The sequence below is a fragment of the Schistocerca gregaria genome, chromosome X (genome assembly GCF_023897955.1).
Source record: "Schistocerca gregaria isolate iqSchGreg1 chromosome X, iqSchGreg1.2, whole genome shotgun sequence".
Lineage (NCBI taxonomy): Eukaryota > Metazoa > Arthropoda > Insecta > Orthoptera > Acrididae > Schistocerca > Schistocerca gregaria.
This window is the reverse complement of record NC_064931.1, coordinates 373,233,403-373,259,252: the sequence shown is the minus strand read 5'-3', so window position 1 is coordinate 373,259,252 and position 25,850 is coordinate 373,233,403. Positions and strand designations below refer to the sequence as shown.

At 44.2% G+C, this 25,850-nt stretch overlaps 1 protein-coding gene, 1 long non-coding RNA gene and 1 other non-coding gene across 4 annotated transcripts in view; 1 reads left to right on the top strand and 2 right to left on the bottom strand.

The window, feature by feature from the left end:
• Nucleotides 1-4,199, bottom strand: part of LOC126299134 (uncharacterized) — a 98,286-nt gene extending 94,087 nt beyond the window's left edge. Inside the window, exon 1 of the long non-coding RNA XR_007552728.1 lies at nucleotides 4,135-4,199. This is a non-coding gene — a long non-coding RNA (uncharacterized LOC126299134). The remainder of the gene's footprint in view (nucleotides 1-4,134) is intronic.
• LOC126299133 (speckle-type POZ protein-like) overlaps nucleotides 1-25,850 on the top strand; it is a 97,457-nt gene that overhangs the window by 20,501 nt on the left and 51,106 nt on the right. The window lies entirely within an intron of this gene.
• Trnas-cga (transfer RNA serine (anticodon CGA)) lies at nucleotides 15,013-15,087 on the bottom strand. The gene has a single exon. It is a non-coding gene; the product is annotated as a tRNA-Ser (tRNA).

The window sequence follows — 25,850 nt, the reverse complement described above, 5'->3', positions numbered from 1 at the left end:
CACATAAACGACCCGCTTGCCCTTTGTGGTGTCACCGCCAGACACAACACTTGCTAGGTGGTAGCCTTTAAATCGGCCGCGGTCCGGTAGTATACGTCGGACCCGCGTGTCGCCACTATCAGTGATTGCAGACCGAGCGCCGCCACACGGCAGGTCTAGAGAGACTTCCTAGCACTCACCCAGTTGTACAACCGACTTTGCTAGCGATGGTTCACTGCCTACTTACGTTCTCAATTGCCGAGAAGATAGTTTAGCATAGCCTTCAGCTACGTCATTTGCTACGACCTAGCAAGGCGCCATTATCAGTTACTATTGGTATTGTGAACTATGTACTGTCAAGAGCGACGTTCATCCTTAATGGATTAAAGTTAAGTATTCCACCAGCTACGTCCGTTGTTTCTAAATTCTAATTTCCTTGTCCTGTTTCAGACCTCACGCCAGCCTGCGTGAGCTAAATCGCGTGCCTTTCGGCCTCCTCTAGTAAAACGGTGTTGGCTCTCCTGCCAACCACAGCACCCTTAAATCAAACTCATAGAGAATAATTTCCACACATCTGTCCCAAGACGTCAGTCCCTGAGGGAAACGAAAAAACTCAGGGAAGCACAAAATCAGCAGCATTTAAATTCAGACGGCAGTTGCAGAAACGAAGTCCAGAAGAAGGTGCAAAATTAAAAAAGAAAGCTACTACAAACCAAGAAGCTTCTCAAAACGGAAAGTACCAAGGGAACTGGTGCGAGAAGAAATAATATAAGTCGACATAAAAGGGGAAACTGACAAATCTGTTGCAGATAGGTGAAAAAATTGATTTATCGGAAATGGAACAAATGGAAATGGCAAATTCACCACCTGTCGATACAATGATGGCATGGCCGGGAGACACAGAGAGTGAGCAGTCTTCACTACGTAGGTTGAAGCTTATAAAATTGCTATGATTAACATCAATGTAGTAAGAAACTTCCTGGCAGATTAAAACTGTGTGCCCGACCGAGACTCGAACTCGGGACCTTTGCCTTTCGCGGGCAAGTGCTCTACCATCTGAGCTACCGAAGCACGACTCACTCCCGGTACTCACAGCTTTACTTCTGCCAGTATCCGTCTCCTACCTTCCAAAGTGCTAGTTCTGCAAGGTTCGCAGGAGAGCTTCTGTAAAGTTTGGAAGGTAGGAGACGGATACTGGCAGAAGTAAAGCTGTGAGTACCGGGCGTGAGTCGTGCTTCGGTAGCTCAGATGGTAGAGCACTTGCCCGCGAAAGGCAAAGGTCCCGAGTTCGAGTCTCGGTCGGGCACACAGTTTTAATCTGCCAGGAAGTTTCATATCAGCGCACACTCCGCTGCAGAGTGAAAATCTCATTCTGGATCAATGTAGTAGTTTTACAGGTTAAGTTTAAAGATCTATGCGAATATTTGTGTGCAACCGATACAGAAAACGCATGGCTCAAGAAGTGGCCACAGTGAAAGTAACTGACGTACATGGGTACTATGAAGTAATGTACGGGGTGAAGAGAAAATACCGCACTTGGCGGTCGGCGTGCGATTCCTCATCCCAGTTCAAGAGAAAAGTGTATCTAACAAAACCTAGTAGCACCAGTAGGTTTAATAGAAACACGATTTAAAAAACGTGGCTCTGACAACGTCATGACTGCGTGCAGCGTGACTAAGAACAGGTACGCCGGCCGCGGTGGTCTTGCGGTTCTAGGCGCTCAGTCCGGAACCGCGCGACTGTTACAGTCGCAGGTTCGAAGCCTGCCTCGGGCATGGATTTGTGTGATGTCCTTAGGTTAGTTAGGTTTAAGTAGTTCGAAGTTCTAGGAGACTGATGACCACAGATGTTAAGTCCCATAGTGCTCAGAGCCATTTGAACAGGTACAATGAACTCGGCGCTGTGCCGGAGCTGTCCCGTTAGCAGTCTGGCTGCGTTAGCGGTGCTGTGCGAACGTGTGGTGGCTTTCGTGCTCCGTGTTCCGCTGTGTTGCGGTGTCGTAAGTAGCAGTGCTTACTGCAGCGATGCAGAAACATCTCCGTTTATTGAAATTTGATATATGATATCTTGATGGCCCACTTCAACAGAAAAAGTACTTTGAAATTATTATTGGATTGCAATTACGCCCGTCCCAAGCTACATGAAATCGAAGGCCGGTTAGAACAAGAAGTAAAACTTGATTTTGCGGACGTTTTTGGAATACATCTTTCGACAGTGAGCAGTGTTGTTTCTGTCAAACTAAAGGATGCTAACTTGTGCGAGAAGGTACTTGGGTCTGTCGGGAGAATGATGAAGTTTAAACATTGTGACAGGAAGACACGAGAAGTTACCGTTGCTCATGCAGGGTTTGTAATACGGACGATCAGGATATTCGAACTGCCATTGGTAGTACCAGCAGAACAGGTAAATTTAGTGACAGCGCCGTACGGCAAAGCCGTCAGTTATGTTGCCGAACTGTTGTCCAATGCACACAAATTCCAAGTGATCAGCGGAGTGAGACTGTTGAAGGTGGATTTGCACAAGCATGTGCCATCGTACATCAGCGTCTGTGGTTACCAAGGCATAGTTATGCAGAGTGGCGCACATAAAACCGGCTCTTGCGCTGAAAGGAATATGAATGAAGAAAATCAACGTACATCATCGCTTTTTTACATTTTTATTGTACAGTTTCATTATTAACAATGTAATTAAAAGTTTAAGTAACAGATTTACTTTTATTAATTTAATGAGCATATTTTAGAAAGTAATTTAAAGTCTGTGTTCAAAACGTTCTCCGCCAACATCCAAGCAAAGTTGTGCACGTCGAAGCATGTTAAGGAAAACACTTTTCAGTACTCTTTGAGGAATTGTCTCGAATGAAAAACAGCCCACAGTTGCATTAAATTATGTTTATTTTAAATCTTGACCATGGTTTCTGCTATAATAATATATCCTTCTTCAGAAGTCATACACACTAATAAATAAAAAATGCCTTAGTGTTTATGACTTCTGAAGAAGGCTATATTATTATAGCAGAAACCATGGTCAAGGTTTAAAAGAAACATAATTTAGTGCAACTGTGGGCTGTTTTTCATTCGAAACAAGTTCGTAACGGTTGCTGTTGTCGCTGACATAATGAAAATAATGTCTTTGAGGAGTGTTCGAAATTTCTTCACATGTGTTGTTTTTTAATGTGTCAAGTGTTTTGGGATTGTTGCGGTAGACTCTAGCCTTTAGAAAGAACCAGAGGTAAAAGTCACATGGTGACAGGTGGGGAGAGCGGGGTGGCCACAAGCCCTTACTAATGGTCCTCTCTTCTGTAAAATCAGCATGTATACGAGCTAAGGACAAATCCAACGTATGAGAAGTTGCCCCATCTTGCTGGAAATATGCACAACATTTTTTGTTTGAAGTTAACAGGGCCGAAAATTCGTTGTAGATTTGCAAGTAAACATGTTCGTTGAAGAACAATGGCCTGATAATTCTGTTACCAGATACAGCACACCATACACCAATTTTTAAATCGTGTAATGGCTTTTGCAGTATGCCATGGGGATTCTCTGTAGCCCAGTGTCTTGTGTTTTGTGAATTAAGTTAACAAGACAGATGAAATCAAGCTTCATCCATCGAAAAAAGGAGGAACGAATCAAGATATCCCCCAGCGACATTTTCCAGCAACCAATTACAAAAATGTGTACGCTTAACCTTGTCCGCTTCTTTTATATGCTGAACAAGACTGACACGGTAAGGTTTCATTTTTAAGCCACGAAGGATGCATTGACATGACCTGCGAGATATTCCACATTGCTATGAGAATCGTCGTGTTGACTTGTAGGGACTTCTTTCAATGTGTACCGTCACGTGTACGTACAGTCGGTGCCTTATTTCTCTTTGAATTAACAACACTGCCTGTCGAACGCCACTTTCTCACTAGATCCTGAATCGTTGATTTTGCAGGAATATTACTTTCCGGAAACTTTTCATGAAAAGTGTCACGAACAACTTTAATGGATTAAGACCGCACATATTCTTCAAAAATGAACACACGTTCTTCAGTGGAGTAAGGCATGACAATGAAGTACACGATTTATGACGACTACTTCCCGTATGAACTACTCACACGCTACTGCTGTTGGGTGGTGGCAAAGAAACTGACAAGCTAGTATTGCTACTCACGCGCGTTCGAATTCCGGTTGGGGCCGGTTTTATGTGCGCCACGCTGTGTATGACGTCCGGCCAAGGACGTGCTCGGCGTGCAACTCTCCCAGCCGCGCCTGTGCTGAGTGTTTACAGCAGCGAGTGGCGCAACTGCTGGCTGGCGAGGCGCCGTCACCGCCGGCTAAAGGCCTGGCCAGACAGAACGCGGCCTGGCCGTACGGCCTGTGGCCTTGAACCGCGGCCGGCAGGCAGCACTGTTGAATCGCTCGTTACTGTACGGCGGCGGTCACATAGGGTGCGACTTTGATGCACCGGCGTGCGGTCTGTCGCACAGGCCGCCGCCGGGTTGTCACTGCAGCTTCGCCGCAAGCCGGAGCGGCTGCTTGCCTCTGTTGGCGCACTCAACTGCTCTGTGGTTACGCTGAGAGCAGCGGCGTGAGGCGGTTTTTGTCTTGCAGCTCGTAGTGCATGCATCATGGACACAGAAAGACTTATAGAGGAGGTGAGACACTACAACTTTATGATACACGCGATCCTGATTTGGAAGTAGAATACTTTTGCCCTCGATATACTCTTGATAGGAAGCTGAATTCTCAGAAATAGTGTTGTCACTGTGACGTCCATGATTTCCATCATCAACTACTGTAAACTCAACGATCGCCAGGAGAACCATTGAAAAGAATTGTTTGTAACAGAAGAACTGGGATCCACTATCATTCGGGCATTGTAACCTGATGTGCTTTCCGTCTATGGTTCCAAGGCAGTTCGGAAACCCCAAAGTTCTAGAAATCCTCCTTCAGATTTCTTACACATCTCTCTTGTAAGAGTAGGTAAATACTTGGGTTGTAGAACAGTCCATATTGCCTGGCACACTTGTTTCACAATTTCTGAGACTGTTGAACGTCCTAACCGAAAAGAAAAAGCTATGGTCTGGTGACTGTCGCCTGTAGTCAAGTATGTTGAAAAGATTAAAATAAATTATGCCAATGGAACGAATAGATAAGTTAACGACCAAAGATATGTTTGTTCAAATTCAATGACAATGTTATAAATACAATGAAACAAAATAATCTATTAAGTAGAAAGTTCTCTCTAGCGGGACATACGGAACTAGATGTTACTATCGTTTGCTGTATTCGAAATCACTGCAGATGAATTTATCACTCCCCTCGTAACTATGTTGTGGGATAGCACTTCCTTCCGCCGAACCTTTCATATGATACAGGAAATGGAATAAATTATATGACTTCTGTTTGAAGCCCAAAGAGGCCACAAATGGTAAAACTTACCTCAAACAAATGGCTAGTCTGTGCCTTGAATCAATTGGCTTTCTCCAGTTCGTTGTGCACTTCTCGGTGCTACCTTTTTATCAGGCGATGCATTTCCTCGAAACATTCTCGCAACATACGAAAATATTTGAAGAACCTGTCTTCGTCAGACTCTAGATCAATACACAGACGATGGTATTCTCCTAAGCTTTCTCTCTTGTAATTAATGTCGTGCACCCAACATCTCTTCTTGGTGCCATTTCGTATCGCTAGTGCGAGCTACTCATTTCCTCGCACAAAGATAACGTGTCCCTCCTGAAGCTTCCAAATCGTCTAGCGCCAAGACAATCGCGCTACGCATGCAAGCTCAATAATGGGGTTCGGCCCCTTCCATAGTGTAACAGCTGACGCATCAAGAGTCGCTGCGGCCGGCCGTTGCCTGTGTGGCGTCCCTGGCCGCTGACTGGCCCCGCCTCCCGCTCCGCCGTCCGTCTCAGCGGCAGGCGGATTCTGTCTGGCCAGGGCTTAAGACTGCGACTGCCCACGGACAAGTTCTGATTCAAAGCCCTAACATGAACAGGGACAACCATACAATCCAAGAAGCAGCCCAGAGTGCCATTACTGACACAACAGGACCAAGACCACCAGAGTCCAAGGAAATCGTGACGACTATAACGGATTCAGCACAACGGACCCCGGAAGGTAACGGGAAACCGATCCATTCTTCCACTGTTGAGACTGACGTAATGCAAGAACCAATTCTGAATGAGCACCCTCAAAGCGAACCGATTCTTCTCATCGAATGGACCTCCAATAAAAGCAAAACACCACCCTATTAGGAGAACTGAAGAATAACGAGAAAAATAGCTTCAGAAAGAAGCCGGCGAAACTCAAACGGCAACCACGTAAACAGAGCCTTGAAGAGATTCAAGAGCTAGAGGAAAAACTCCCACGTACCGAGAAAATTCTCAAAACAGACCGAAGCGAGAAGCATGACGTCGTTGACGTCGGAAACACAAACATTACTAACAGGAATGAGGCTGTACATATGAACCAAGTCTCCCCAATTGAAGAACAGATGGATACAGGACACCCTGTGGACCTGATAAGGGTGTTGCGCGGTCTGATGACACTGAGTGTGATTAGTAGTACTACTGAATGACGCAGGCGTGTAAGATTTCCACGCTCAGTGTAAACAGGATTGTTTCCAGCGTGAAGTTACAATCTCTAAAGGGCTACTTACACGTTGCCGACATTGACATAGTGATAATACAAAAGGTTATTAAGACGAAAATAGCGGACGTGTTCGGATATGAGACAATCTTGAACATATGGAGTGAGTGCGAAACGGCAATTTTGCTAAAAAAAAAAAAAAAAAAGCATACAGCACAAGCTGTACTTGAATCTGGACAAGGAATAACTGCAAAAATGTATGACCTACATCTTGTAAATGTATATGCTCCCTGCGGATCCAGCGGGAAACGCGCGAGGAGCAACCTGTTTCGAAATGAAATCATCCCATTAATAACAGATGCTCGTTTGAACATAATTTTGGGTGGTGATTTTAATTACGTATTGAATCAAGGAGATCAGGTTCGGAATTTAAACTTTTGCCAGGGGCCTTTGTTGTTAACTAATGGACTAGATTTAAAGAGACACTTTGTGCTATCTCCGTCCGTACGCACGAGTATACACGTACACATCTATTAGTTCGGCAAGCAGACTAGAAATGGACTATGTAATGAAAGGCTTTATCCATAATTTAATTGACTAAAATTTTGTTCATTGACTTTTCGGATTACCGCGCATTTTGTATAACGGCGCAGCATACCAAACAATTAAAATTCCTGGGAAGGGTCGTGAGGCAACTCAACGTGCCACTTTTAAAGGACGCAGAACTGAAACAGGAGGTCAACGATACATGGCAACGATGCCTTCGTGCGCAATCCGGATATCCCACACGCATCTACACAGAAATGGCTACTCTGCAAATCACTTTTAACTGTCGCGTAGAGGACTCATTGAAGCACCTTCACACTTATCCTCTATTATTCTACAGCTCACGGAAGAAAACGAACACCTATATCATTACGAGCTACCTCTGATTTCTCTTATTTTATTATGATGATCGTCTCTCCTTATGTAGATCGGCGTCAACGAAATATTTTCGCATTTGGAGGAGAGGATTTGCATATCACAGCATCTTCTTCCTGTCTGTTACATTTCGCGTCTGCAGCACGACATCTTCGTGGTGTATCAATTTTAATGGCCAGTAGTGTACAATACGTATTGCTCTTCTTTGATCATTCTCGATGTACTCTGTAAATCCTATCTGGTAACGATCCTACACTGCACAGCAGTACTCCAAAAGAGGACGGACAACCGTAGTGTAAGCAGTATCTTTAGCAGATCTGTTGCATCTCCTGAGTGTTCTACAAATAAAACGCAGTCTTTGGTTCACCTTCCGAACAACATTTTCTATGCATTAAATGTACTCGTATTTGCGAATATCGACAACCATCAGCTGTAGAATGGAATGACGGCAATGAAAATTGTGCCGGATCGGGATTCGAATCCGGATTTCCCGCTTATCGCGAGCAGTAGGCTTACTATTTAGCAATCCGTGAAGTTGTTAGATCAGCTACTGCTTCTGCTATGGCAGGTTATCAAGATTTAAGTGAGTTTGAACGTGGTGCTATCTATAGTCGGCGCACGAGCGATGGGACACAGCATCTCCGAGGTTGCGATGAAGTGGGGATTTTCCCGTGCGACCATTTCACGAGTGTACCGAGAATATCAGGAATCCGCTAAAATATCAAATCTCCGACACCGCTGCGACCGGAAAAAAATCCTGCAAGAAACGGATCAGCGACGACTGAAGAGAATCGTTCAACGTGACAGAAGTGAAACCCTTCCACAAATTGCTGCAGATTGCAATGCTGGGCCATCACTAACTGTCAGCGTGCGAGCGATTCAATGAAAGATTATCGATATGGCCTTTTGGACGTCTCGTTTGAAATTGTATCTAGCGGATGTACGTGTACGGGTATGGAGACAACCTCATGGATCCTTGGACCCTGCATGTCAGCAGGGAACTGTTCAAGACGGTACAGGCTCTGCAACGGTGTGGGGCGTGTGCAGTTGGAGTGATATGGGACCCCTGATACGTCTAGCTACGACTCTGACAGGTGACATGTACGTAAGCACCCTGTCTGATCACCTGCATCCATTCATGTCTGTTGTGCATTGTGATGGGCTTGGCAATTTCAACAGGACAATGCGACACCCCACACTTACACAATTGCTACAGAGTGGCTCCAGGAACACTTTTCTGAGTTTAAACACTTCCGGTGGTCACCAAACTCCCGAGACATGAACATTATTGAGCATATCTGGAATGGCTCTGAGCACTATGGGACTTAACTGTTGAGGTCATCAGTCCCCTAGAACTTAGAACTACTTAAACCAAACTAATCTAAGGACATCACACACATCCATGCCCGAGGCAGGATTCGAACCTGCGACCGCAGCGGTCGCGCGGTTCCAGACTGTAGCGCCTAGAACCGCTCGGCCACTCCGGCCGGCCTCCTATCTAGGATGCCTTGTAACGTGATGTTCAGAAGAGATCTCCACCCCCTCGTACTCTTATGGATTTATGGGCAGCCCTGCAGAATTCATGGCGTCAATTCCCCCCTGCACTGCTTCAGACATTAAATTAGTCCATGCCACGACATGTTGCGCCACTTCTCCGTGCTCGCGGGAGCCCTACACGATATTAGACATATGTGGCAGTTTATTTGGCGCTTCATTGTATAAAATGTTTGTTATCTTCTACTAGGTGCAAAGGGCATTCACAAAACTGTACTCGTCAAATGCGGTATTCTGGCTGTTGGTGTCGCGTTAACGTGTAATGATACAGGTGATATTCTTCAGATATCTGGAACAGCATTGCAAAATCAAGGATATTTCGCCGAAGTGATTGGTGAACGGTTTGAAGAATCGCATCCTGTGTGAAGTACGTCTAGTCCTTGGACGACCTCTATCCATTACTTGCGGACGAATGTTACAGGTTTCTTGAAGGCGTTGATCCAGGCAACGAAAAAGTTCTTATTGGGATCGCACCTTTGAGGTTACCGTGCAGCATACGCACGAGCAGCGGCAGCAGCAGTTTGGTTATCGTGTTCACCGAAAGCTTATCGACGTTTTCATCGTTTGTGCACTATCTGGAAGTCGCCCTACATGAACTCGATAGAACCAGTTATGGTTGTGCACTGTGTGGTTTAGTAGGCACATGCATGCAGTTTAATGGATCTCGCTGTCATGTGATATGCTACTGTCATGAGATAAAATGATGTCCTGCTTATAAACGGCGAGGACTAGGAACCGGACGTCTAAAAAGGGAGCCTGACGAGGAATCTAACGATAGCTACATCATGCGCCAGTTTTTCATTTTATTTTATTTTCTTAGCGGCAAGAAAGGACGGACACAGTCAGCTTTCAGGCTGGGAGTAGGCAAGGTGGTCAGGGGTCCAATACTGAGGCCCGTCCACGAAACACGATGCCTACCCCCCCCGTCCGTCTCTATGGTAGTCCTACACATCATATTGGACTTTTAAAATTTTTTACCTTTATTTTTTATGGAAACCTTACGACTTGCTACTCAAAAGGAAAAGTAACAAAATCGGACTTAATTCTGCATGGTTTCTCCCACTTTAAAAAGAAAAAAATTAATTTTCATTCGTGGCCTGCAACAATTTTTGTTTATTTTTTATTAATTACACAAAAACAAGAGAAACAGGGCCACAAAAATCAAATAACAGAGCAGTGCCGAGGGGAAGAGTTAATTCAACACCTTTTTTTCTTTTGTTTTTTCAAGGTATCAAATGCAAGACAACGAGAACGAAACAGAAAAGGGGTTCTATATTTCATCCAACTCCTTGACGATTAAATACCGGGTACAGCATATTCACAAAAAGCTCACGATAGAGTGGCATCATTTGCCATGTCCAGTGGGCAGTAACCATACGTTTGGAAAAGGCACAAGGGTCCAGGTCATACTTGCTCCCCATCACGTAATGAACATCATGCAAAACAAGCCACATAACCGTGTTGTTCTTCTTTCTGGAAAACAAGGTGGAATCGGGACGCAGGGGAATTGTCGTGTCCTCAGAGGGAGTGAGACCGACACTCGCTGCACGAGACAGAGGAACTTACCTCACTCGGCGATTCCGACGAGGCACTGCTCGTGGGCCGCCTACTGTAGCCCCGACCTCGGCTGAAAAGACTATTGACTAGCGTAGAGTGTGGAACTTGCTAGGAATCTGGTCGGTTAGAGGATGCAAGTCATCTACTCGTAGAAAAGTTGTTACTTTCCCTGGAAGTACCCCCTGGCACGTTCCCTGACTATAAACACGTTACTATGTACAAGTATCATAAGTATGAAACTTTAACAGCCCAGCTGCTGCACAGAGGCGAGTGGAGTTTTACTAAGTACTTTCTCCTACGGATTATGACAAGTCCGGCTCCTGATCCGGACCGACACAGAGGTAGCGTCCTTGACGTCTACCCATCTGCGCTCTCCCACCAGTCGGCGGGTCGCCACCCTTCTGGAACGTGCCATGAAGACTGTTTAATCTGTGACCGTCTTGAGGCTAACGCGTCACTTCTTGCTGCTAGCACGTGATATTGCTCAACGTCTTCTGCAAGTGCTCCCCTTGTGCTGGTGCTTGTGCCGTCCATGGGTCAGACGGTTGTGCTTGCTACAAACCTGGTGATGCTCCAGCGTCCATTCCTTGTTAGGAGAACAAGCTTTGCAAGCGGCTTCCGGCGTGTCAGACAAATATTTCACAGGCCACTCGCTCAGCAGCGGTTTCTAAACTGTCTTTCTGACAAAATCTGAATACTTCCTACCTGGTCATTTTACTATTCTTAGGACCGAATATTTTACTATATACGACAGAATCTTACTGGAGAGTGCCACTTCCGTCGTCCTGGCAAGAATGGACAGTTGTCTGTGGAGCCAACTCCAATGTCAGTGTCCGCAGGGGACCAAGTGATGATATAATGTATCCGTTTTATGACAACAACTGCATCAGTCTGTTTCACTAAGGCCAATGCGAAAAAGTCGAACGTTAGTGGTGAAAAGGTTATGAACGACTTAGTATGATGAGCACCCCACTTCTATCGGAAAATTAGGTAGGTTGAAATTGGAACAAATAACGTTCCACTCTGTCTCTGGCGATAGGGACCCCATAGAGGAAGTGCGATTTGGAAACGTCCAGCGACATAACAGCATTTTGACAAAGAGATGCCGCTAGAAAGAATATCAACACTCAAATAACTGAAATCCAGAAAAAATTCACGAATATGCATTAGTTTATTATTTATCCTATTAACATCTATAGGAGGGTAAGCTCGCAGGTCGGAGACAGGCAAAAAGGCGAGCTGCAAGTGATTAGGGGACGCAAAGACACGTGAAAACAGTGAGTCGGAGAAATAAAGTAGAAGCCTTGGCCCGAACATCATGGAGGGCCAAACCTCGCATTAGCTGTGGTCTCGCCATAATCTCACAGTTCAATAGGGCTTTGCCAGATAAACTTGCCTGATAACAGTTGTAACTTTCGGGACATCATCGCAGGACGGGGAAAAATTTGGGCAGCAAAACAAGCTTTGCTCAACACACAGTTTTCCAAGGTACGAACGTCTTGATGTAGGGCGACCGCCACATCCCATGGAATTTTAACCGCGTCAAATTCCCGCAAACTGAGTAACCGACAGTTCCGTTCGTTAATCTGTGGTCCCGTAAGACGACGGAACGCATCCAACGCATCCTTGTGCATCGGTATGTCGTCATGAGTACGAAGAGGTACCATAACGTCACCGGCATACGCGTGGAAGATGAACTTTTTCCCCCAATAACGGTCAGCCACCCAGTCGAGCAGCTATGGATCGCAGTAAGGGTTCCAGAAATGGCACGAATAATGACATAGAAAGGGGGCTCCCCTCCAGACACCTCTACACACTTCTGTGAGGGAGTAATTTGACCATCCTCATCAATTAACGCCTGAATACCAGAAATTAGAGAGATAAATGTACGTCGTGCGGCATCATTCAAACCAACAGCCATCAACACTCACAACAGAAAATCACGTCTAACTCGGTCAAACGCATGATTAAAATGAATGAAGAGTAAAGCTCCCGATACAGGAATAGTGTGACTAGGGCCTCCCGTCGGGCAGACCGTTCGCCGGGTGCAAGTCTTTCGATTTACCGCCACTTCGGCGACTTGCGCGTCGACGGGGATGAAAGGATGATGAATAGGACGAAACAACACCCAGTCCCTGAGCGAAGAAAGTATCCGACACAACCGGGAATCGAACGCGGGCCCTTAGGATTGATATGCTGTCGCGCTGGCCACTTTTTTTGTTTTTGATCGATGTGATGACATCCGGTCAAGTTCGTTTTGTTGATCCTTCCACTCAGTTTTTTATTACAGAGGCCAACCAGCTCTCTGAACGAACACGCTGAGCTACCGTGCCGGCTATTACTCAGCTACCGGGGGAAGATACAGGAACAGTGGAAGCAATAGAGGTGAGATCACGACATTCAGGAACGGAAGTTAGAAGAGTACGATCTGGGGAACAACTTTGATAACGCGGGACAATGTCAGCAAGCAGAACCGCCAAACGGCTATTTATCGCTCGCTCTACGATTTTATAATCAGAATTGAGTAGAGTTATCGGTCGAACCTGATTCATGACTTACAGTCTTTTTTGCAGTTAAAACAATTTTTCCGATCTTCAAGGATGGCGGGATGTGCACCCCTTTCACCCCTTCATTGCCGTGTCTTCTATCAGTGGGCAATGAAGTTGGCAGGAATTACATCAAATGACAAAAGTTGGCTACACAGGGAAGCAGACAAATAAAAAGGGTCCCGTCAACTACTAGAAATAGTTGTAAAATACGTAAAACACAATAATGTGGGTTATCTGCGGATTCAAGCACTCTGCAGTCTCAACGATGCCAATAGTTATAGCTGGGAGTCGGATTCATAGGACGTAAGACGCAGTTTCAAAGTCTGTCAAAGGAATACCGTCCTTATAAAGCACGGCCATGCGAGCAGAACATTCTTGTACAGCAATAAAAAACATACAATACCCAGTGAGACAAAACACATCAAATAACACTTCTTGCAAACACATCAGCTTGGGAATCACAAACAAACCGTCGTAAAGCAGCAAGTCGTAATGAAGAGCTTACCGTGTTAACATTTAGGGTAAGAAATGTATACGCCTGCATTATTCAACACAAGCAAGGAACGAAAGTACTGCTAGAAAAAATGTAGTCATCACGTCCCGCTCTTCACAGCACAGGCAGACGGTGGAGTCGAAACTTCATAATTTGAATCCTCTCCACCGGAAGGTGCAGATTCCATGCATTGTTGTTTCGTCGCGACGTTTCACGCCCAGGTTAAAAACGTTGTTTTACACAACGTGGAAGGGCAGGGAGCTCATCAAGGTCTGCTGCAGAGAGGGAGGCGACCCCACTCCACTTACAAAAATGAGAGAAATGCAACAGGCAGCGATGAACATCATCATCAGACAAAAAACAGACAGGCAATGCAGCGTCTGATGCTCTTTGCATCATCTGGCTACCAGGAAGAGAATCCGCAGTAACCAGTTGCTACATCGTACCAGACAGAGAAAGGGATAGGATTGCACTAGAAAATGGTTCAAATGGCTCTGAGCACTTCTAACATTCTGCGTGGTGTCTGTTCTATATTGTGTCTCCCTACCACTTTCGAGCAACGACGCTCTGAGCTTGTTTTTTAGGGAATTGACCAGTTTGAACCTGGAACCTGTTGCTGGTAAGGAGACGCCAGACCACACATGACATGTAGAGTTCAGTGAGACTAGCGATGATATAACCAAATACTTAATGATTTCAGCGTCAGCTCCACTGCACTCCCTGTAAAAGAATCTTAATACTAACTAAATTTACTGGAAGGGGTTCAAGGCTTTCCTATTTTTAGTTAGCTGGTAAAATAACGTCGAAAAAGCAATTAAGTCTAACACTGGAAATTTTATTCTACTCACAAAACATTGTTTATAAATTGCACTATTGATAAAAGGAAGTGTTTTAATACAGGATGATAAAAACCAACTGCATTCAACAAAAATGTGAAAGAATATTCCCTGAATGGGTTTCCAAGTTCTACAATGGGTCGAAGGATGACCTATGCCATATCACATCTATAATCCAGGTTTAAATTAAGTTTCACAAGAGAGAAAACTATCAAAATGAAACCTCCTGGCAGATTGAAACTGTGTGCCTGACAGAGACTCGAACTCGGGACCTTTGCCTTTCGCGGGCAAGTGCTCTACCAACTGAGCCACCGAAGCACGACTCACGGCCGGTACTCACAGCTTTACTTCTGGCAGTACCTCGTCTCCTACCTTCCAAACTTTACAGAAGCTCTCCTGCGAACCATGCAGAACTAGCACTCCTGAAAGAAAGGATATTGCGGAGACATGGCTTAGCCACAGCCTGGGGGATGTTTCCAGAATGAGATTTTCACTCTGCAGCGGAGTGTGCGCTGATATGAAACTTCCTGGCAGATTAAAACTGTGTGCCCGACCGAGACTCGAACTCGGGACCTTTGCCTTTCGCGGGCAAGTGCTCTACCAACTGAGCCACCGAAGCACGACTCACGCCCGGTACTCACAGCTTTACTTCTGCCAGTACCTCGTCTCCTACTTTCCAAACTTTACAGAAGCTCTCCTGCGAACCATGCAGAACTAGCACTCCTGAAAGAAAGGATATTGCGGAGACATGGCTTAGCCACAGCCTGGGGGATGTTTCCAGAATGAGATTTTCACTCTGCAGCGGAGTGTGCACTGATATGAAACTTCCTGGCAGATTAAAACTGTGTGCCCGACCGAGACTCGAACTCGGGACCTTTGCCTTTCGCAGGCAAGTGCTCTACCAACTGAGCCACCGAAGCACGACTCACGGCCGGTACTCACAGCTTTACTTCTGGCAGTACCTCGTCTCCTACCTTCCAAACTTTACAGAAGCTCTCCTGCGAACCATGCAGAACTAGCACTCCTGAAAGAAAGGATATTGCGGAGACATGGCTTAGCCACAGCCTGGGGGATGTTTCCAGAATGAGATTTTCACTCTGCAGCGGAGTGTGCACTGATATGAAACTTCCTGGCAGATAAAAACTGTGTGCCCGACCGAGACTCGAACTCGGAACCTTTGCCTTTTGCGGGCAAGTGCTCTACCAACTGAGCCACCGAAGCACGACTCACGCCCGGTACTCACAGCTTTACTTCTGCCAGTACCTCGTCTCCTACCTTCCAAACTTTACAGAAGCTCTCCTGCGAACCATGCAGAACTAGCACTCCTGAAAGAAAGGATATTGCGGAGACATGGCTTAGCCACAGCCTGGGGGATGTTTCCAGAATGAGATTTTCACTCTGCAGCGGAGTGTGCGCTGATATGAAACTTCCTGGCAGATTAAAACTGTGTGCCCGCCCAAGACTCGAACTCGGGACCTTTGCCTTTCGCGGGCAAGTGCTCTACCAACTGAGCCACCGAAGCACGACTCACGGCCGGTACTCACAGCTTTACTTCTGCCAGTACCTCGTCTCCTACCTTCCAAACTTTACAGAAGCTCTCCTGCGAACCATGCAGAACTAGCACTCCTGAAGGAAAGGATATTGCGGAGACATGGCTTAGCCACAGCCTGGGGGATGTTTCCAGAATGAGATTTTCACTCTGCAGCGGAGTGTGCGCTGATATGAAACTTCCTGGCAGATTAAAACTGTGTGCCCGACCGAGACTCGAACTCGGGACCTTTGCCTTTCGCGGGCAAAGGTCCCGAGTTCGAGTCTCGGTCGAGCACACAGTTTTAATCTGCCAGGAAGTTTCATATCAGCGCACACTCCGCTGCAGAGTGAAAATCTCATTCTGGACTATCAAAATGGTCTACAGTGACCCTCACTTATCTTTAACTACTTATCTAACTTTTAGTAAATTACAGTGGCTGATGTGGCTTCTCAATAACTATATAACATAAAAATCATCGCGGTTCAGATTTTTACTTCAAGTGGCAAATGTGAACACCATGAGCTTTAATTGACGATCGACACTAGTATTACGCAAAAAGGGGTGTAACAGATGAGACTTCTGCAGTACTGAGTGAAGCTTTATGCGCTGTTATGCGGCATCGCATGCGTTCATTACCTTGTTGGTGTTCGTCAGGGGGCGATGGGCAGCACAGCTCCACTCATCTCGCCGTCTCGGAAGCAACTTTCTCCTAACTTCTCCTTACTACAATTTACCGAAGTTGGTTTAAAAAACTATCTGGCTGTGTTTTCATCTGACCAATCAGGGTCTAATGTTAACCTTAAGCTCTGCCTACAAAAATTCTGACTATCCAATGAGAAACATTATACTTTTCATGGTGGGGCAATGTTTTTAAAGTTTGCAACGTCACAGACGGGAAAAAGTCTCAGGCTAAAACTTGCAGCTGGTGTGGTCCTTTTAGTGTTATCGTAAGATCTATACTGTTTTTCTGGAGGGCTCTATCTTTTAACATGGGCTGGGGGTGGTCCTGACACAAGAGAGGCGCGAGAAAGCATCACGCTAAAACTTGCGGCTGGGGTGGTCCTAGCGGTTAGCTGGCGACGTGGGTGTCCGTCCCTTATTGTAGGGCCTTCCAGCTTAACACGGTTCTGCTCTCAGCTTCTGTTCTCGTTTCTCCCCTTGGAACTGCGTCTGTCTCACGGTGGGAAGGTATGACATGCATTTAGGTATTCTTGTGTTAGTCTGTGGTATTCCATTTACTCACTCGTTACTCCTATTACTTTGGTTAATTTAATGTCACGATTTATTCGGAGCTATGTGACATGCTACAGGATTTGCTTATCATGTCAGGGTTTTCATGGAAGGTGTTGGATTTGCCTGACAGCTTACATATCACCACTCTTTGAACTTAATTTTTGTACTGAAGTTAGGCAATGATTGATTCGTTGTCTAAGCCAGTTATTTCGTTATCTAAATTTTGTTGCCTACTGTTCAGCCACGTTATTCTGCTCTATGCTAGATTGTATTACTAATTTATATTTTTATATTCTTGCACATTATTATCAAAAATGTGTTTATATTTACAAGGGAAGAATATTTCTATTCTATTATAATTATTATTATTTTTTAATTATTTTCTTTCTTTATTTAAGTGTGATGTTTGTATTTTAAGAAGTTTGTTATCGAAAGTGAGGAGTCTTTCACATCTATTTTCTTAGAAATATATATATATATATATATATGTATATATATATATATATATATATATATATATTTATAAATGTGGTGATTAAGTAAAATCTATTCCTAACACAGTTTCTAAATATCATGTACAAGTAAAATGTTTTTGTTTCTAGACACTCATTTCAACATTGTTACATTAACAAATAAGAATTATTTCCAAGAATTGCTTTGACAAAGAAATATACATACACAAGTATTGAGATATTATCTTAACAAATGGTACAAATGTTAAAGACGAGGGAAAACCTCCAACAAGATAATTTTTTATTCTTTGTTTTTATAAGGAGGAAATAAGTAAAATATAGTTATTCTTTTATTTTTATGAGGAGAGAATAAGTGGCATATAGTTTTAGTGTTTATTATACCTTACTTTTGTTCTTTATATACTGTCCATTTCAGAACTAATGACTTATTTTTATCGATAGTCTATTTTTTACGTAAGTCCATAGTCAATGACTGTTATTTTGTGGTTTATTAGCTGTCTGGTGTGCTTAACTTATTTCGTTTTTCACGCGTTTCTTTTGCACAATTCCTACATCACATAATTTGAGTTCACACATTCACACAATCCTATGAATGTTTAAGCATGAGGTTGGCGAATGTTTTTGTGGTGAACTTGAGCGAGATGGATGTGGGCAAGTGTTTGATGTACAGCTTCGTTCATCGTTCCTTGTTGGCTTTGCAAGTATGTGTTGCTGTTGTGGAGATCCCATAATGGAATGGAGCTGTGAGTGCAGAATCTCGTGGTTTACTGGCTTTGCATGCGTGAAAGTCATTGTTATGTGTCGATGAAAGCAGTAGTGTTTCGTTGTAATACTTCGCAGACGACTAGTTTACTAGAGCATAGGGATTTGGGAAGGTATATCGTCTATTCTTCACCCATCTTCTTTCTTGGTCTCAATCTTGCAAATCTTCAACTTCCGTTCTTCCTGCTTTTTCTCTGCTTCTTACTTGCTTCTTGGTTCTTCTCTGGGCAGGATACGGAAATATTTATTGATAACTAGTCGCTTTGAAGTTCTCCTCTTAGTAACAGTTTGATAAATTGTTTGGTCATGTCATTTTTAGTTTGTGGAAGTTTTCTTCAGTTTCGTGCATCAGTGTGCTGTTCAATAGCAGTAGTGTGACTTTTACATATATTTTTTTGCCAGTGGTGGCTTGCCCAAGCGGTCTTCTCGTCGGGCGGTTTTTTGCTCGCTCCACTGAGTGGGGGCGTTCCGGGGTTTACGAGCGGTGGAAGTCCGGTGTTTGCTTGTCAGTCCCAAGACCCTCTTTGCTTTCCATGTTCTGTCACAGCAGGGTTCTCCTTAGGGGCAGATTTACGGCCCACTTTCAATACAAGGGCCTTCTGTTTGTCTCACTGTCCTTTCCCTTCTCTCGACACTTCTGTCTTGTAGGAATCGTGGTTTGCTAATTACGTCCTTTTCTTTCTTGATACTTCTTGCGTTGCAACTTGTGGGTCGTTGCATCTGGTCTTTGCTAGAGTTTTTACAATGGTTCTTACAAAAAGTTTTACTTATAATCATCTAACATATGTCTAGTACCTACATTGTTTTACACCTTCTTAAAAAGCTTAACAAATTTCAGCGCCTTTTCCCTGTTGCTATTCTAAGATATTTTGAGTCTTAATGTCTATAAGAATCCTCAAATTCGTTTTTTATATTTGTGAGGTGTCGTGGTGTATAGTGTTTTAGTATTTCACGCTGTTAGACTATCTATGCTTTATCCCTTCACCTTAATCTATGGTACTATTGGTATTATTTTTGTTTTTGTTTTTATTTTAACTACTTTCTTTTACCCACCTTCCTCTCTCTTCATTCTTCTTTCTTCTGACAATGTTATCTGCAACATAATCTTGAAATATTGTGCTGATTATTTACCAGTATTAAAATTAATATTCAAACTTGTACTGAAAGTGTTTAATACTGCCAGTCTTAGGTAAAAATACCTCTTCTTTATCTCATAAAATACCCTCTAATTCTCTTTTACTGTGTTCTGAAATACCTTGAACTTCTTGCAATTTTTCGTCGATTTCTTTATGAACTTCTAACATGAGTTGAGGGGATTCCCCCTTTTGTGCATACCATTCTAATTCTTCATCCTTTTTATCTTGCATCATTCTTAATTGTTTGGTTATAAATGGTATTTCTTCTAATTTTAGCTTTTGCTCAAAGAGAAGTGTGACATTCCCGAATGGTACGCTACCTTTCACCATATCTATTATCGCTCGTCTCTCATTTAAAAAATCTGCACCTATAATCAAATCTACAGTTAGTTTAGGTATAATCACGAAGTTGGCTTCAATCTTTTGACCTTGACACGAAAGAGTTAACCTTGTTTGTCTTGTAACTTCTGCAGAATTGTTTCTAATAGGACCTCTTACTTTAATCTTATGTGTTTTCAGAACTGGCAATTCCTCATTGGCATTACACTGCATGAATAAATTTTCTGAGATTGCAGTCAGTTCACTTCCGCTATCAATTAAAATATTGACTAGGATGTGCTTTACGATGGCCTTCACAATTGGTTGAATTTGAAAGGGTTGGTTCTGTTCTTCTTCTACTTGCATCAAAGAATCCTCCACTGAATCATACATGAGTCTTTTTAGGATTTTCCCTTGTGAATTCGAACTTTCTGTAGGATAAGCTTCGACTGCTACTTCTCTCTCTTTTATTTCCTCTACTCTGTTTCTTCCTTCTTTTACACTTTCTTCAACATCCTCTACTTTTTCCTCATCCTGGTCTATCTTCTCTTTCTTCGTCGCAACTTCCACATAATCGCGTCTAAATGCTCTAATTGTCGCTTCATAACTTCCTCCATTGTATACACTCCTGGAAATGGAAAAAAGGACACATTGACACCTGTGTGTCAGACCCACCATACTTGCTCCGGACACTGCGAGAGGGCTGTACAAGCAATGATCACACGCACGACACAGCGGACACACCAGGAACCGCGGTGATGGCCGTCGAATGGCGCTAGCTGCGCAGCGTTTGTGCACCGCCGCCGTCAGTGTCAGCCAGTTTGCCGTGGCATACGGAGCTCCATCGCAGTCTTTAACACTGGTAGCATGCCGCGACAGCGTGGACGTGAACCGTATGTGCAGTTGACGGACTTTGAGCGAGGGCGTATAGTGGGCATGCGGGAGGCCGGGTGGACATACCGCCGAATTGCTCAACACGTGGGGCTTGAGGTCTCCACAGTACATCGATGTTGTCGCCAGTGGTCGACGGAAGGTGCACGTGCCCGTCGACCTGGGACCGGACCGCAGCGACGCACGGATGCACGCCAAGACCGTAGGATCCTACACAGTGCCGTAGGGGACCGCACCGCCACTTCCCAGCAAATTAGGGACACTGTTGCTCCTAGGGTATCGGCGAGGACCATTCGCAACCGTCTCCATGAAGCTGGGCTACGGTCCCGCACACCGTTAGGCCGTCTTCGGCTCACGCCTCAACATCGTGCAGCCCGCCTCCAGTGGTGTCGCGACAGGCGTGAATGGAGGGACGAATGGAGACGTGTCGTCTTCAGCGATGAGAGTCGCTTCTGCCTTGGTGCCAATGATGGTCGTATGCGTGTTTGGCACCGTGCAGGTGAGCGCCACAATCAGGACTGCATACGACCGAGGCACACAGGGCCAACACCCGGCATCATGGTGTGGGGAGCGATCTCCTACACCGGCCGTACACCTCTGGTGATCGTCGAGGGGACACTGAATAGTGCACGGTACATCCAAACCGTCATCGAACCCATCGTTCTACCATTCCTAGACCGGCAAGGGAACTTGCTGTTCCAACAGGACAATGCACGTCCGCATGTATCCCGTGCCACCCAACGTGCTCTAGAAGGTGTACGTCAACTACCCTGGCCAGCAAGATCTCCGGATCTGTCCCCCATTGAGCATGTTTGGGACCGGATGAAGCGTCGTCTCACGCGGTCTGCACGTCCAGCACGAACGCTGGTCCAACTGAGGCGACAGGTGGAAATGGCATGGCAAGCCGTTCCACAGGACTACATCCAGCATCTCTACGATCGTCTCCAAGGGAGAATAGCAGCCTGCATTGTTGCGAAAGGTGGATATACACTGTACTAGTGCCGACATTGTGCATGCTCTGTTGCCTGTGTCTATGTGCCTGTGGTTCTGTCAGTGTGATCATGTGATGTATCTGACCCCAGGAATGTGTCAATAAAGTTTCCCCTTCCTGGGACAATGAATTCACGGTGTTCTTATTTCAATTTCCAGGAGTGTATCTTCTTCTTCTTCGTCGCTACTTCCACATAATCGTATCTAAATGCACTAATTATCGCTTCATAACTTCCTTCATTATATACGTTGGGTTGTATGCCCACTCGTAACTTATTTTCAACTTCTGTCGACTGCGCATTATCCTCATTGAATTCGCTTTCCCTGGTTTCCATCTCAAATAACTCTGTAATACTCATTACTTCGTCCTTTCCTCCTACATTCGTTGTGCATGCCTCTGGTAATTCATCTTCCTCGTCAGTATTCTCCCAACTAATTTCGTCCCAACACGATATTGTTATTTTCTTGTCTTCGTTTTCATCTGGTCGGTGCGTATTTGTTTCTTCCTTCTTCTCTTCTCGTGATAAGATTTTTACTTCTCTGTTCAAGGTGCTGCAATTGTCCTGGGTCGGTGCGTCATTCTCTTTGGCATGGGCGCTTAGCTGTCAATTCGAACGTTTATCGTTGTTTGGTGGTCTTACCTCCACCTCTTCTATCTGTATTCTCTTTTCTTGTTCAGCTTGTTGATAGTGGTTTCTCTGTTGATAATTTGTCGGTCTATTGGTTCTCCAGTACCCATTCCGGTTGTCGCTATTCCCTCTGTAATAGTTGTTGCCGTTCCTGTGTGAATTATACTTCTGGCCATATTCTATTCTAAATCCATAACCGGTTCTTTGTTGAAATCTATTGTCGTTTCTTGCTGCGAAGTTATCACATGGTTCGTAATCATTGTTTCTTCGTACCGTGTCTTGTGGATTCCACTGCTTTTTGCTTTCGTTTTCACGTGAACTTTGTATTTTTCTTGCGTCGTCCTCCGAAAATATGAACTCTAGTTCCCTTAGAATACCTTTAAATGCTTCTACGTCATTGCCCCCGCGACCTACTAATGATTGCTGGTATTTCAATGGTAGCTTCATCGCGCATAATTTAATCAACTCTCCGTCACTGTATGATACATCTATGCATTGATTTTTCTTTGCCATTACTTCGAAAAATTTCACGGGACTCTTCTCTCCTGAATTTTCAAAATATGGGTTCTGTAATAATTCGTACTTCACTCTGTTCTGTGCTTCGCTGGACCAATATCGTGTGAGAAACTTCTCTCTGAAATCTTCGTACGATCGGCTTGTCGCTGCAACATTCTGCATGGTTTCTGCGACTGTTCCTGACATGTGTGCACATGTCTAATTTGTATGCTAGCGTCCTTCTGGTAATTCTACTCGGAACTGATCAATAAAAGTTCGTGGATGTAATGAGTTTCCTTCTCGAATGTTGAAATTTTCTGACTGTGAGGAAATGATCATTGTCGTACTTCGTCATAGTTCCATATGAAATTCGCGATTCTTCGCCACTTTTGTTTCTGATCATTTCTCCCATCGTTCTTTTCGGTTGTGGTAGATCCATTGGATATTTTCCACTGTAACTTTCGCATACCCTTGCGTAGTATCGTTGGAGTGGTACGTAATAATTTTCTTCCATAGGTTGTGAACGTGTAGCTGAATGCATTGCACTGTACTCTTCGCGACCTCTTCCACTGTCACGTATGTTACTTTCCGCCTGTGATTGGAATCGCAAATGCATGATATCTTCGATAATTGCTTGTTTTTCTGCTGCTGTTACAGAACGGATGTGGTTGCAGACTCTGTGCTTGTTCGATCCTGTTCACTACGCTCTTCAAAGGTTTGCAACAACTCTGTTCGCAATTTGTGAAATTGTCGCTTCGTTTGCGCTTCTATTTTGACTATGCGGTTATCATATCTTTTCAGCACTGCTTTTGTGATACGTTTGTGTAACACACTGTTTTCAACAATTTTTACGCCCTGTACCTGCTGCTTGTCTAGTAATCTGTTTCTCTAGTTTCTTGACTTCTTCCTGGGTGTTGTTACGTAACCTTTTGATCTCGTCCTGAATGTCATTACGCAATGTTTGTACGTCCACTTCTACCTTGTCAATATCTGTTCTCAATTGACTGTGACCTGTTATTAAGTTTCGAGACTCTTTTGCCTCGTCTTCAAAATGACTTAGGTGTAACTGAATTTTTTTGATTTGTTCTTTAATCTCACGCATTTGTCTCTTGGTTTCTGCATTCTGAATTTTAATTTGGTTCGCTATGTCTTTATTTTGCCTTGTCATGGTTTCCGTAATTTGTTGTAATAATTCTGCCAGATTGGTGGGTCCTATTGCGTTTTCTTCCGACGTCCTGCGCTCTGTGTTTTCGCCCAAGTGTTGGTTCGCAACCGATTGCATTGAACTGTGTTGTGACACGTTTCTCCTCGAATTCCTTGTTCTCTATGGCGAGGGAGCTCTGTTTACTTCTACTATGGGTTCTACGTATTAAAGACGCAAGTTAGAATCCTCATCGACTGTCTCTCTCTGCTTTCCTGCTCCTCTGTCGTATGCTGACTTAAGTTTTCTGTGCTTTGACGTACATTATCCTCGTTATGGTGCGTTATCTGCATCGTCTGTTGTACTTTACTCTATTCCCTGTCCATTTTCATGCTGGGTCTCTACCTCAATTCGGTCAAGGTCTCGATCTGCCATTGCTAATCTTTCCGAATCCCTTATTTTCTGTTTTAAAAGCAATTCACGCGCCCTACTTCGCGGCAACATGCGCTCATACGATCTCACGCGTTTCATAAACTTTTTGTTCACACGACTTGACAAACCATTGACTTACTTGTTGGGTCAGAACCAACGTGTCAACGATGTATCCGACACCTGTGCGCTTGCATTAAGGAGAAAACTTAATTCTAACAATTTTTAAAATTCATAACTTAATTATGCTATTGTCTCTGCTAGAATGTCTCACTATCTATCGCTCCAGCTACAGTTTTCAACTATTTATGCCTTTCAAAAAAAATTTTTTATCACGAAAGATTTTTTAACAGGATATTTTTCTAACCTAGTTAGGCATGTGGTCGAATTTCAATCATGGTACTTTACCATCCTGGCAGGATCGCCATTTTCTAAACCTTCATGGTGGTTTCTGTTTGTTCTATATCGTGTCTCCCTACCACTTTCGCGCAACGACGCTCTGAGCGTGTTTTTTAGGGAACTGACCAGTTTGAACCTGGGACCTGTTGCTAGTAAGGAGACGCCAGGCCTCACACGACATGTGGAGTTCAGTGAGACTAGCGATGATATAACCAAATACTTAATGATTTCAGCGTCCGCTCCACTGCACTTCCTGTAAAGGAATCTTAATACTAATCAAATTTAGTGGAAGGGGTTCAAGACACTCCAATTTTTAGTTAGCTGGTAAAATAACGTCGAAAAAGCAGTTAAGTCTACCACTGGAAATTTTATTCTACTCACAAAACATTGTTTATAAATAGCACTATTGATAAAAGGAAATTTTTTAATACAGGATGATAAAAACCAAGTGTGTTCAACAAAAATGTGAACGAATATTCCCTGAATGGGTTTCCAAGTTCTACAATGGATCGAAGGATGACCTATGCCATATCACACCTATAATCTAGGTTTAAATTAAGTTTCACAAGAGAGAAAACTATCAAAATGGTCTACAGTGACCCTCAATTATCTTTACTTACTTGTTATGCGGCATCGCGTGCGTTCATTACCTTGTCGGAGTTCGTCAGGGGGCGACGGACAGCACAGCTCCGCTCACCTCGCCGTCTCGGAAGCTGTGGTTTCATCTGACCAATCAGCGTCTCAATGTTAACCTTAAGCTCCGCCTACAAAAATTCTGTCTATCCAATGAGAAACGTTATACTTTTCGTGGTGGGGCAATGTTTTTAAAGTTTGCAACGTAACAGAGACGGGAAAAAGTTTCACGCTATGACTTGCAGCTGGTATGGTCCTTTTAGCGTTATAGTGAGATCTATACTGTTCTTCTGGAGGGCTCTATCTTTTAACATGGGCTGGGG